Source organism: Coturnix japonica, chromosome 3 (genome assembly GCF_001577835.2).
Source record: "Coturnix japonica isolate 7356 chromosome 3, Coturnix japonica 2.1, whole genome shotgun sequence".
Lineage (NCBI taxonomy): Eukaryota > Metazoa > Chordata > Aves > Galliformes > Phasianidae > Coturnix > Coturnix japonica.
This window is the reverse complement of record NC_029518.1, coordinates 74,012,360-74,023,672: the sequence shown is the minus strand read 5'-3', so window position 1 is coordinate 74,023,672 and position 11,313 is coordinate 74,012,360. Positions and strand designations below refer to the sequence as shown.

The 11,313-nt window shown below is 36.3% G+C and overlaps 1 long non-coding RNA gene across 1 annotated transcript; it reads left to right on the top strand.

The window, feature by feature from the left end:
• The first annotated feature begins 2,188 nt into the window (after window positions 1-2,188).
• LOC116653114 lies at window positions 2,189-8,919 on the top strand. Its single transcript, XR_004306479.1, has 2 exons — window positions 2,189-2,276; window positions 8,421-8,919. It is a non-coding gene; the product is annotated as an uncharacterized LOC116653114 (long non-coding RNA).
• The last annotated feature ends 2,394 nt before the right edge of the window (window positions 8,920-11,313 follow it).

Below are 11,313 nucleotides of genomic sequence, written 5' to 3'. Positions count from 1 at the left end.
CTCACAGGAAGAACTTCTTTGGATGTTTAACTTTTGGAGAATATGAGCTGATTCAATCCCAGTTGTTATGGTGTGTTCAAGTGAAGATCTTGTACTGTGTTTCACAAAGGCTCAGCAAGGAGGCTGGACGTGGTGCATGCTGAAGCTGGTAGATGTGGCACTGAGGGATGTGGGTTATTGGGCTGGTGGTCAGACTAGATAATCCTGGAGGTCTTTTTCAACCTTAATGGTTCTGTGCTTGCAGAATGTTCAAACCAGTCCCAAAAAGTAAAGATAGCCTTGTTCTCTCTGTCCTGACCAGCAGAGTAACTGTGAAACAAATGCAAGGACACATACAGGAGGGCATTTTGAAAAACTCATTTGACATGGTCTGTATTTCTCTGGTTGTTGTCCTTATGATCATGTAAGTTGACTGGATATGCATTTCACAATAAGATTTAGAAGTGAGTTCACTCTAAACACTAAATATACCACAATCATAGGATCATTAACGTTGGAAAGACCAATAAGATTATCTAGCTCAACCATCACCAGCCCATGCATCTGACCACTCTACGCCATGTCACCCAGTGTGACATTTACGCTTCAAGGATGGCCACTCCAGTAACTACCTGGGCAGCCTGTTCCCATCCTTAGCATAATAATTTATTCTGTAATTGCCTTTGTTTGTGATTCAAAGGAGATTCCAATACAAAAGGTGATGTAAGGCAGAGAAGTTAATATTAGTCTTCAATCAATTTTACTTTGATTCCACTTCTTGGAGTGCTGTAAAAATAAATGAGCCAATCTGGAGTGTTAATTTTAATGAGTTACTCCTATTATTTATGTGAAAAATAACAATTGTTTTTTGGTTTACAAGCATCTTGCTGCTTTTCTTTGAAGTAGTGATAAATATAAACTATATTTGAAGCAGTGCAAGTGGATAATCTCCAGTGATGTTTTGACATGCTTCAAGAAGCTCACAGTGCTCTTGCTTTGCTTTCTGTCAGTGACTGTACATTTCAAATGAACTGTTATTTGCAGTAGTTTCAACAGTAGTGACTAAACACCAAGAGAAAAATGTTTGGCACCATACAAATGTAATTTAAACAAAGATTTTCATGATCCTGTTATTTGTAGTTTTCATCCTTTGGGTTTAATGTGATGTGGAACATCTGTACTGAAAAAGAACTAAATCAAACAACAAAGTGAGAGTTGTAGGTGAAGGCAAAGCATGAGAAGGGAGCTTAATCTTGTAAGCCAAAAACTTACATTATTATCTTTTATTTGGAATCTAACAAACTTTTCCCTCAGAACTCATAATGAATACACTGAGGTGTTTCATACTGTGTTGTTTTGTTGTTTTTTTTTTTTTCCCCCTCTTTTTTTATCAAATGGTTTATGAGAGAGCTGCTGAAGCCCTGCTGTAGAGGTGGTTATAACTCCTCAGGCTGGGGAGAATGCATAAACAGTGCATCTATAGCCCTGTGGCCCAGAAATGCTGGGCAGGAGGCCCTTGAAATTGCTGAGGATTGCAGCTTCTAGATGTTTCACACACAAAACCAGTTCTCCAGATACATGTCCAAATCTCTCTCTGTTTAGCATTTCAAGCCAAAACTGCATCGTAGTATATTCTGCATCTCGCATAATGGGTCTGTGAATTGATGAGGGACATGATGTTAAGCTGTTGAGGCTGACAAGAATTTGCTGGAAAAATTAGGGAAGTTTTAAGTTGCATGAAAATTCTGAAGGACAAGACAGAAAACACCCATGTAGTTCAATACAAAGAAAAGTTGAACCAGGCTCCTTTGGTGTTGCTGTTAGTGCTTGGAGCAGCAGGTAAATTGAAGTGCATCCCAATGGCTGTCTTAATGTCTGGGAGACCAGTAAGTCATATTTGGCTAGGTCTACTATGAAACTGGGAGTAGTTTGCAGGTTCTGACAGTGATGTATGATAGTAGTTCTCTGTTTGAGAAAGCAAATAGTTGAAGAGGAAAACCAGTGGAAGCTCATGTGGATTGTGTGCCTCCTGATGGGGAGGAAGAGTAAAGTGTCTTTAAAGCCCACTCACTGCCAAGATGGAAAAGGTGACTGCACAAAGCAGACTCTGGATGATCTAAGAATGCTCACACCAGGTATGTTATCAAATCATAGAATGGCTTGGGTTGGAAGGGTCCTTTTATATACATCACATGTTTTCCCTAGGATAACCAGACAAAGACAAAGTGGAACAAGAGCTATGCATTGCTGCAGCTAACCAGCAGCTCAGCAAACTCTGAGCTGCCATCCACAAAATGGTAAGTTAAGAAGACTGCTGATGGGAAGGCATACATGCTTTTTATATTTCCTTCCTGTCCCTCTGAGCTGAATACCAACTGCCTGGATCTTAAAAGTATGTTCCTAAAACCTTAAAGAGCCTTATAGTATTTGTACTAAAAAAGTAATAATCTACAAACTTGGTCTTTAATTGATTGAGTTAAATCACAGTTAAAAAATAAAAATTGCCACTATATATTCTGGTGTTGAAGCTAATGGCCTTTAAAATTTTGCTGCAAGACCTGAGTACGATAAAACTTGATCTAGCAGCTTCTGCTCATAAAACACTTCTAAATTCTTGTTATTAAATTTGACAGCATTACTACCCTCCAAAATGCTCAGCACTTGACCTGTCCTTTAGAGAAGGAGACTCAATATATATTTTAAGGAGTACATGATGGATAGAGTGATATTTAAAGTGTCCACCACACAGGCCCCATTGTCCTGGAGTTGAAAGAAGGAGAGATGATGCATGGATGTGGTTTACTTAGACCACACATTTATTAATTGAACTTGTTTGGGAATTACACAGCAGTAGTTTTCATGCTGAGGAATCATGTTTCATTATGGAGCTGTTTCTGCTTCATAAAGAGCATCTTTCTCCCATTCCCCACTGCAAGACCCCTAGCACCTTTCCTTATGCAGGTGTGATGAAGCACCCCATGTTGTCTTGGGAAGCTCTTCCTCCTACTCTCCTTCTAGTTTAAATTTACAAAGAGGTTAAGCCTCTTCTGGAAAATGAAACTGTAGTATAGTTCATCTTTTAAAGTACTGTATTGTAATTTCCATGGGCTCATCAGTGGTTAACTGCAATCATCTGGAATGCAGACATGGAATCTGCTGTCAGCCATCTTTCCTAATAAGGTAAATCACACAGTGTTTGGTCAATCCAGCTACTTCAGGAATGATCTCCAGCTCAAGCTCTTTTTACTGAAGGAGTCTAGCTAACCACAGACTGATCTTTATATCCACCAATAACATATTGCCAATCCAACAGGAAGCACAGTCAGGATATATTGGTTACTTCTGAAAAACACTGCACTATTTTAAAATGACAGCTTTTCTTTAAAGCAGTCATCCTTTTGATGTATGAGTAGCTTATCTGAAATAGTTGCTAAATGGTCTCATTCACTTTAAGTGTTTTTTGTTTTTGTTTTTTTTCTTCATTATAAGACTGTTCAGGTGATCTGGATTTAATTTAAATCCTAAAAATGAGAAGGAAAGGGCATTACTTTGTACATGGCCTGTCTTTGAAAGTCTCTCTTGCTGATTCTTTGGTACTGAAATTACTACAAAGTGCTATAAAAAAAAAAACCACAAAACACAACTCCATTGTTTTCTTTTTAAAATGTTGCTGATGGTTTACAATGATGTAAAGAATATAGACAGGTGATTAATATGAAAATAAAAACAGTATTTATGACAATATACTAGTGTAAAAAATTAAGCTTTTGTGTAGAAGAAAACAGTTTAAACTAGGATCATATACAGCATATGGGACTGGGGAGGTAGAAATACATGGGGGTAACTGCAAGTGCAAAAGACAATGCAAGCCAGTCTTTTTTCTGTTATAAAGTTGCAGCTTAATAGCTACATATAATTTTGCCTTTCTGTCTAGGAAGTTTTATAATGTCATGCAAAATCATACTTAGGAATTTTCCATATAAAATCAATGCCAATCTGAAGCTCATTACTGAGCTATTTGGTCTCTCAGCCTTCTTCCCTTTTTAGAGTCAAAGTTTCTCATTGGCTAGGTTTGGATTTTATTTTTTAATAAAATTTTGTTTTCACTGCAATGATTTATAAAAGAAAGACAGAGAGATTTTTGAAGATATCAGTGCTACTTATCACCTAGGTTTAATGAAAAGGGGAATTCTACATTGAAGTTCCAAACAGCTTGATTAAAAAGAGGCTTTGATGAACTCTGAGAGTGTCAAACAGACTGAGAAATTTCAGTAGAGGAGACAGCTGTTCAAAGAGGGGATTTTTTAACCAGGGCAAAACAGTACTTAAACACATTCAGAGCCAAGACTTGGTCCATACATGCTTCCTGCTCTGTTATACTGTAGCTGTGTTTGGAAGTTTGGAGAATTGTACATGTATTTCTGGCTTGAAATATTAAAAGCCTACCTGGGTATTTAATTAAATCATGAATTATAAAATACAAAATATTTCTTGATACTTGCTTTACATTTTTACTCTGTAGACTACTGAGCATATTCCTGAAATTGGTACACTTGAGAAATTTTCTGCAAGGACAGGGGTAACTGCAGAAGAAGCTAAAAGAAGACATAAAGAAAATGGGAATTGAGCATTTTTTAGAGCACCTTTTTTGGACATTATGAAATTTTCAGTGAGATCTAAGACAGGGTGAAGACCTACATCAGTGTGCATGAATGTGTTCCTCTTGGTTATCAGCCAGCAGGACCAGTCCAGTAGCATGTTTCAGCTGGAATCACACAGCTATGTGGTAGCAGAGAGTAGTCAACAGGGAAAAGGAGAAAAACCACAGTACTTTGCTAACCATCTGTTCAAAACATCAGCTGCTTCTCCAGTTTTGTGGGCTGCACCCATGAGAAAAGCCCTGGTCTTCTGAATGGATCTGTCCATGCAGTTTGTTGTACCAACAAATTCAAATAGCCAGAAATGAATCTGCTACTTTAATTTGAAAAAGAATTTGTGTTTAATGTGCAATCTGCACTTCTTAAGTGTAGAGGAAAAGAAAAACTTATTCCATCTTCTCCTAGGATGGATGCTCATAGCTACAGATATGCAGCTTCTGTTCCCACAGAGATTAAATGTTTGGACAAATTCTATTCCTTGATGAAAGGGATCTGAGCCTTTTCAAATGTGTAGAAGTGTCTCTTGGCTTTATGAGCTATGATTTAGGAAGATTAAATAGCAGAAGAACTGAGCGTACTGTCTAATACTCAGTTTACATAGCTGTAATTTCCTTTGAAATTATATGATACAATTTCCAGATTTGATTTGTGTTGTTCACTGTTACTCCTGCATAAAACTGGCATACCAAAACTTCATAAATTCAATACTTCAAATATCTTAATATGATGATCATTAAACCACTGAAGAAAGCAGAGGCTTCCAGAAGGGAATTTGTGGATTGCTTAGTTTAATTATCTGCTTGTCTGGTGTAAGCAGACTTGATTTATGGGGAACTTAAGGGTTGTATGTGCTGTGCTAGGTGCAAGGAAAAAACCAAGCAAGACAAATGGCTGTGGAAGAGCCAGATGATAGTTACCACTGATGCTGAAAGACATGGGTGAGGATACAGAAGAAATTATGCTTGGCCATAAAGTAGAAAGTTCTCCCAGGGAAGGTTGTTTCACAAAGATCATCTTTTTGTCTTCTAAGGAGCTTTGAACCCATTTCAATGAGTTTCTCCAAATTCAGCTCAACTTCTTCTATGCTCTTTCCCTTCTTGTAGTGAAGGTTGGTTCCTTCATCTTGAACTGACCAAGTTCTATTTTGTGTATGCTGCTGAGAAGGCTTGAGTTGTCTATGGAAGTACAGTTTTGTTTTAATTTCCCAGAAAAAGTAGTTTCAATTAAATAGCATTATTTAAACTTGCTTTAATCTTAAAAATCTGTCATGAACTACCTCAAGAAAACAAGTTATAATACTTTTAAACTTACTTTGTTGTCATTGTGCTTTCCTTTTTTTTCTGTTCTCTTTTTCCAAACTAAGTTCATTTTAATGACACTGTATCACTTAAACTTCAGATTTTGGATGGAAAAAGCTCAAAAAGGGGGGAAAAATGCATTTCTCAGTTTTTAGCTTGTTTTCTCAGCTTTCGTTCTAACCTTCTTATTCTTGCTTCTCAGGGGTAAGCCTTTTTTGAGAGGTGAGTCATTTGTCAAGGAATGAAAAAAGCAATGCACAATCACAATACATCACAAGCTTCTAGTTCAGACTGTATGTAAAACAAGTAGCTTTGTAATGAAGTAATAGTCTCTTTATATATTAAGCAATATTATAAGATATTTCAAATCTTGTGGGCAGAAGTAAATTGATCTGAAAAACAGAAGATAAGCAGTATGACTTGCAGTGTTCAGTTGACTGCACTTTTTTCCCTCTGGAAAATGCTTCCACTAATTTAGTAATGTAGGTATAATTTAGCATGGAAAGCTTACAGAAAGGTAAACAAAGGACAATTTGTACGAGGAAAATATGACTGACTAATTTGACAGCATTACAAAAAATGTCAGATTAAGAAAACATTCCATTCGAGTGATTATCACATCAGAAGTGATCTGAATCATAGTTTGTTTTTGTTTTGTTTTACTTTCATAGCATTTAGGTCACACGGGATCACTGGAACATCCAAATCCTGTTTCTGTTTGTGAAGAGACTTAACACATAAGCCTTTTGGTGAAATGCAAAGCCCCTTGATTTTTTTTTTTTTTTTTTTGCATGTTTGTGAGTACTTATGATGTGTATTAAGAACTGTGCTCAGGCCTGAACTCTAAACTGAAGAACAAATACAGCATCATCTCCCTTGGGAGTTCACCCCAGTAGCTGTTATTCTTGGCATTTTCATTTTTAATTTTTTTATAATCTTCACTATTTTTTGAGTTTTCAGTTTTCTCTGTTGACAAAACTCTGTGCTGGGTAGTCTAGCTCCACTAGCTTTAGGAGAGCTTATTGTCGTGTGTCTTCATTTTGTGAAGAAATCCCTGAGAACAGCACTTCCCAGCCTTCCATTCAATATGCCAAACATCAGGGCATTGCAGGTCTCACTGCAAGTCCTGTTTCTCCAGAAGTTCTGTGGTTCTTTATAGTATCATTCACCAGTTTCTTTTATTTTATTTAAGAAAGGTGGGAAGGCAATATTCAGTATTTGTAACACTACCATCAGTAGATAATGAAAATTATCTTCATATTCTACATTTGTTTTAGTTCAGTTCTTGATATGGTGTCTAATACCTAAATAATTTTATTTTGAAATCATACAAAAAATCATAATTAAAATTACTGATTAAAACCAGGGATTTCAATTTTATTTATTTATTTTTTTTTTTAGGAAAGTCTAATTTTTGCCTTTCAAATTTTTTTTCTTTACAAACAAATCTTGGATGTTGTGAAACTTTTCCTTCTATTTCCACATATTGTTCTGTATCTGTAATTCAAGCTATATTTTAGCAGATTTTACAAGCTGTTTGCAAAGTACATGTCTGAGGTAATATCTTTGCTCAATGGTCTATTTGGACAGGCTAGTTATAAATAATAGTGGTGAGGTGGAAGAAGAGATTCTGTGAGCAGTCTCTTTTCTGTACTCTTTTAAGCTGAGAATCTAGGACTTGAGAATCTTGCAGTTCACTGTTGTGTGTGATAACAAGTAGCTTTTTAAAAGCAGTTATCTTTCTCATATTTTTCAGAGGTATTTTGATTCCTGAACATAGTTAAGTAAGCATTCATACAAAGGCTTGTTACTGTCTCTCCCAAACTGCAGAGAAGTGTACCAGAGGAGGCCCACATCATATCTTACCACCTTCCTTCTTTATCATGAGAATTTCTGTAAGGTACACACATCATTGCACAGATTTAAATTATTTCACATTATTGAGATATCTCCATACAAGAATGAGTTGCTGGATAAATTACATGCTGCAACTGAAATGAGAGTGGAAAAGAGCTAGACTCAGCAGGGGGAGACAGTAACTTAACTATAAGTCAAACTTTACTGCCAAAGCCAACTCCACTAGCAGTAACATCTTTTGAAAAGAGATGTTTGAGCTCACGTCAGAGTTATGATGTTTTCTTGTGTTGTGGCAGATGGTATAAAGGTTTCATTGGGCTCAGTTTCCTGTATGTGAGCCATATGTTCTGCTTTATTAGTGAGAATTAGTGTAACATTGTTCTTCAGGATGATTTCCTTAGGCTTTCAATTTTAAACCAAGGTTGGGGCTTTCTCTACTGTATTTAATGCTGTCTTTAATGTAGCTAAGCACTGAATGTGTCCTTCTGGAACTTTCGTGGGGTAAAATGGCTATTGGTTTCTTTAAAAAGCAGACCTGGGTTACTTTTTAAAAGCTGATTTTAAAAAGAAATATTAATTATAGCTGCTTTTAACAGATTTTTTTTTTATTTTTTTTTTTTTATTACAGATTTTTGCCATGTTCTACCAACGAAGCAACTCACTAGCTATGCTGTAAATGAAGTCTGTTTTCTGTGGTCTTGCATGTTTTACTTTGGAAAAATTAAAAGACCAGAATGAACATTCAGATACAAATTAGGAATGTGTGAGAGTGGCTGGTTTCATGGAGGTCACGGAGGTTCCAGTAATGAGCTTTATTAAACTGCTGAGATTAATACAATCTGCCAGACCTCAAGCTAGACTCCTTCATTCCAAACTACCTACAAAACACCCACACATATTGAAGAGCAACACCTCACAGTCATTCCACATGCATCTCTGGGTAGCAATTTGGACTTCATAAACCTCCTTATTTTCAACTACTTCAGTATGCCTTCTGAAAGCCTTAGTTGATCAACAAGAATCTGCAAGCATTCTAATCTAAGCAGATGACAGTTTCAGAACTGCCGTTTGTTTTTTCTAAAAAAAATTTTCTTTTCCAGTTCATGGCAGGGCTGATCAAGGGCAGTGTAGTTAAGTAGCCCTAATCATTGTGAGGGAGTCTGCTGACCTTTGGAGGTACATGGAAGAAATATTCCTTGCAACTGAATGTGAGTGCTGACACATTAGGGAAGTTGCTGACAGTCACTGAGCTGAGAGCAAGGCTGGTGTAATGGGCTGGTGGAATATGCAGAGAAGAGACTGCTCTCTAATCTGATGTGACTTCTTGCATTTCTTGTTACAATTGCCCCCCCCCAAAATGGTGTAGGTATAATTTAATAATAAGTTAGTGAATATCTATTGCCTGTATTCCATTTATGGTCAGATTGGGTGATGGTAATAGTCCTCCTTCAGCTGTCTGATCCTGTGGAGCTTTGTAGCAACATAAGATATGAACTTGTTATTTTAAACTGAGGTTTCCAACAAGCATGTGAAAAGGATGTGCTCTAAAAGCATTTTGTTACACTTTGCTTTTGTCCACAATATCTTTCCATCTGTATCTAATATCACAAGCTATGAAGGACCTGAACAACCTAATCTAACTTTGACTCTAGCCCTGGCTTGAGTGGATGACTAGACAAGGTAACTTGTATCAGTCTTCTCCAACCAAAATTACTGTATGATTCTATAACTCGGATTCATTCTCTCTCGTTATGAACTTAACTTTTCCTATCTGTGTTTCTTAGATTTTTTTTTTTTAGGTTATATTATCTCTGAAATGGGATAGTGTATTTTTCCAATTGCATAGTGAAGATTGCTAAGTTGTTTCAAATAGTGGTGGCTATGGTCAGTTTTCATTATTATGTAATTTAGCTGAGACCTATGGCTTGTCTAGCATGCACAGTCATATTAGGTAATCTTAGTGGTCCTCTTTCCAACTATTAAGTCTGATATCATGGAGCTTTGCATTTACACAAGTAATAATGAATGTGCAGCAATGTGCGGAAAGGAAAATAAATATATTCTTAATCACTAAGCTAAATCAACAACATGCATGTACACACATACCTATTTAGTGAGTAAATCTTAATTAGAGATTACTGTTCAGGAAAAAATGTACTTCAAGTTATAATTCACAATTTTATGACTAGTTAGTATCAACCACTGAAGGAGCCCAATATTAGAGAGCAAGGTAGTGAGTAGAAAAGAGAAAGTTTGATTATGTGACCGACTCCACAGTACCAGCCCTGTTTTTAATAATAGGCACTATTCTGTTTAACTCATCTCAGAAATGAGAAAGCATAACAAAACAAGATTTGGAGAAAGTTAGAGCAGAATGGCAAAGGGTTAGGAATTTTGTCATGAAAGTGGTTCAGTAAAGTAGTTCTCTTTAGCCAAGAAAGAGACTGCTAAGGTGAGAATATGAGAGAGGTCTGTGAAATCTTAGAGTACACAGAAAGTGTGCGAAGACAATTTTTGTTCCTTGTTTCTCATAGTATGGGAAATAGGAGGCACCAAATCAAATCACCAGCTGTCCAGGTGGGAAACAGATCAAAATGGTGAAATGGGGGAAATTATCTCCTATCTTTTTCTAAATGTATATTTAGGAGGAAGTTCTACACTCAGAGGGTGGTGATGCACTGGAACAGGTTGCCCAAGGAGGTTGTGTTTGCCCCCATCTCTGGATCCATTAAAGGCTAGGCTGGATGTGGCTCTGGTCAGCCTCATCTGGTAGTTGGCAACCCTACCAGCAGCAGTGGGGTGGAAACTAGTTGAACTTTGAGGTCCTTTTCAACCCAGACCATACTATGATTATGTTTTTAAGATTATTCTTGTTGCAGGTGACAATAAAAATGGATCTTAACATATGTTTTCTTGTACAAAGTATAAATTTGTGGTATAAAATCTACGTGAAACAGGAATTTTATAGAAGTGACTCAGTTTTAAAGCCAGATTTAACTGTATTTAGAAAGACATGGAGAAAGCCATTAATATAAATATCCAGTTGGATTCTGACTTAGTTTAACAGTGAATATTTTCTGAAATACTGAGATAATTTTGTTCTGGAAAGGCCCACACTTTGGAATTATACTTTTTGAAAGCTCACCAAGTCTTCATTTTCTTCTAGCTTTAAAATTTAACAAAAAGAAACTTCTTTTTTTTTTCTTTTTTTTTTTTTTTTTTCTGTTCGTGATGGAAACAGGATTTCAAAAGAACATATTATTGCCAAACTGACTCATGTTCACCCAGTTAGAGACAATAATGCATACCCCATTTGGTTTCTCTTAAATAGTTCAATTCAACATCTGAATACTAAGAGTCATCTGTTTAGTGAATTATTTCCTAACTTGCTTGAAGAAAATATAATAGACAAAAATAAATAAATAAATAATAAACAAAAATCACATATTTAAAGAAAGTCACTGTAATCCATTGCTGGATACTGACTGAATATGAAGAAATCCAGGTTTCAATGATGAAAA